Here is a 2,630-nt window from a genome sequence, read left to right on the forward strand (position 1 = left end):
TGCTAGGAGACCACTTTTTTGCACAAGCTATGTTTTCAAAACTGTAATGTTTGTTAGAAAGAATAATATATTTCCCTTGACAGAGTAAAAACATTTCTCAACTTAACCCACTCTCCCTTATAGTGGACTACTTTTGACCAGGGCCCATAGGGCTACTGTCAAAAGTAGTGCACTATGCAGAAATCAGGGTGCCAGTTGGCATTCAACAGAGATGCATCTCAAGTAGCGATACATTTGTAATCATTGTTTTGCGGGAAGGTTAGTCTGTGTACACATTCTGAATAGACAATAGAACTAGGCAGTTACTCTGAGGCCTCAGCTCAACTTCATTGGCTGAACTTTAGCATTGTGTGTTTGTGTGTGGGCTGGTCTCAGATGGTCCATATCAGCTGATGAAAAAACATGTTGTGGCATTGAGATCTGGTGTGTTACACCAAAGTGCGTGGGTGCTGTAAATTGCTGAATGTAAATTTGTGGATATGTTTAGTATTTGAGTAGCTCTTGCAAAAAGGACAGGATCAGAGAAAATATAAAAAAAATATATTTAGGCCATTCAGCAAACAAAGAGATGGAATAAGAATTTTAATCAGATTGCAAAACATTTACATTTATGATGAACATTAAATTAGCAATCAATCAACCAAATGCATTTATAAAGCCCCTTTTACATCAGCAGTCGTTGTAAAGTGTAATGACATTCCTCCCAGAGCACGATCAATAATACACAATCCATGTTTTCCATTGATATTGTTAGGTGTAAATGATTAGACTTATTACTTATTACTTGTCTTGCAGCAGCACTTTGGAAATGGACTCAATTGCTCAGTTAGGTTGTGAGGTTCGAGTTCCATGTCTCTTACACTTCACTTCACTGAAATCTGTTTGGATAAAGACACAGACTCCGGTGGAATGAAGGATAGAATGCACAGAATGTTCTTGCAGATACAGTAGGGCACCAGCAGCAGTCTGAAACGAAATAAACAACAGTTGTGTCAAATGAACAATAGAGGTAACTTTGTTTAGGCTAGTTAACACATTTCATTATCCCTCCCTCTCTCCTATTATGGAGAACAAAACTGCCGCAACACACCCTTTCTCACTGCTTCCAGATTATGCATAACCGCTGAGATTACAGGGTTGGAAAGCTTGGCCTGGCACCTGGGAGCTGCTGCATGTAGAGCCCTGAGGGATTTATGACTCCAATCAGTAGGTGTAGGGGGGTTGGGGTGAGGTTGTGGGGGTGGCAGGGACAGGGAATGGAGCAGAGCAGTGCAGGGAGTGTAATTTGGCCTCTCCCTATCAGCCTGAGTCTGATCTAGAGCGAGGCCAGACTTGTAACTGCCCTGTAACTGCTCTAGGGCTCCAGGCATGCAAGGAGCAGAACCTGGCCTCTTTCTGGCACACATTCACAGGCCTGCCTGAGTGCTTGCTCTGGCTGGATCTGTCATCTCTCACAAAGCCCTGCCACCTCCAAGGCGCTCCCCACCACCGCTGCCCCAGAGCCCCCTCCTGAGGAAACCAAACACCCTCAACACCATCACCGTGTCTTCGCACACCTGTTTAGGAGCTTTGATACTGATCCCCTTCCTTCCCACACACACATACACACACAAACATGCACACACCCATGCACACACACACACACCCATGCACACCCATGCACACACACACACCCATGCACACACACACACACCCATGCACACACACACACACCCATGCACACACACACACACACACACACACACACACACACACACACACACACACACACACACACACACACACACACACACACACACACACACACACACACACACACACACACACACACACACACACACACACACACACACACCTACATGACAAACAACTCCTCCCCAGGTTCAAATGTACAATTTTTGTTAATTACATGGAGATTGTTAGATTAGTATCACATTTTTATTAGGTTCTTAATATGTTTTCAGTCAACTCCTTTCTGATTTCTAATGAGCTGTTATTCCATAAAAATATGTTATTTCTCCACAGCATTGAATTGCATGAAATCCATGATCCTGCTATGATTATGAAGATATCTGCAAATAAATTATTTTCCAATTCTAATCTACTTCCAGAGAAAAACAAGATTGAAATAGCATGGAGGAGCTTTTAAGACTTTTCACACTTTCAACATTGCTAATTAATATAGATATTTCACTCACCTCACTCACCTTGCTGGTGTTTTAGTCCACACCTTCTGTAGATGAATGCAGAAGCGAAAACCAAATGATGAAATTAGTTAGAGAACAGCCAAAAATCTTCTCACACAAACAGATGCAAACAGAAACTGAATACAAAAGAGTGACGTTACCAATGGAACAAAATAGAAACTTTCTTCAGACTGACTTTACTTCTCTACCTGACTCAGGTAACGCTATTTTAGAGGCCCAGCATCGACCAATGGGATATCAGCCCCCCAAATAAGGCCTACCCTCCCACCCTCCTCTCCGTTATAGAGGAGCCACACCCTTCTATGTGGTATTGTTTTACAGTCTATTCTCAGTATGCTACACCTCTGGATTCCTGGAATCTTTCATTAAAAAAAAGGAAAATTCAGACATTGTATTGAACATTGAATGAATAGTACCCACGGC

General features: G+C 42.5%; 1 long non-coding RNA gene across 1 annotated transcript; it reads right to left on the reverse strand.

Annotated features, from left to right (window-relative positions):
• Positions 1–567: 567 nt before the first annotated feature.
• On the reverse strand, positions 568–2,384 carry LOC139556839 (uncharacterized). The gene is made up of 2 exons (XR_011671301.1): positions 2,199–2,384; positions 568–966 (listed from the first exon to the last, which is right to left on the reverse strand). It is a non-coding gene; the product is annotated as an uncharacterized lncRNA (long non-coding RNA).
• Between the last annotated feature and the right edge of the window lie 246 nt (positions 2,385–2,630).

The sequence above is a fragment of the Salvelinus alpinus genome, chromosome 28, assembly GCF_045679555.1.
Source record: "Salvelinus alpinus chromosome 28, SLU_Salpinus.1, whole genome shotgun sequence".
NCBI classification, from domain to species: Eukaryota; Metazoa; Chordata; class Actinopteri; order Salmoniformes; family Salmonidae; genus Salvelinus; species Salvelinus alpinus.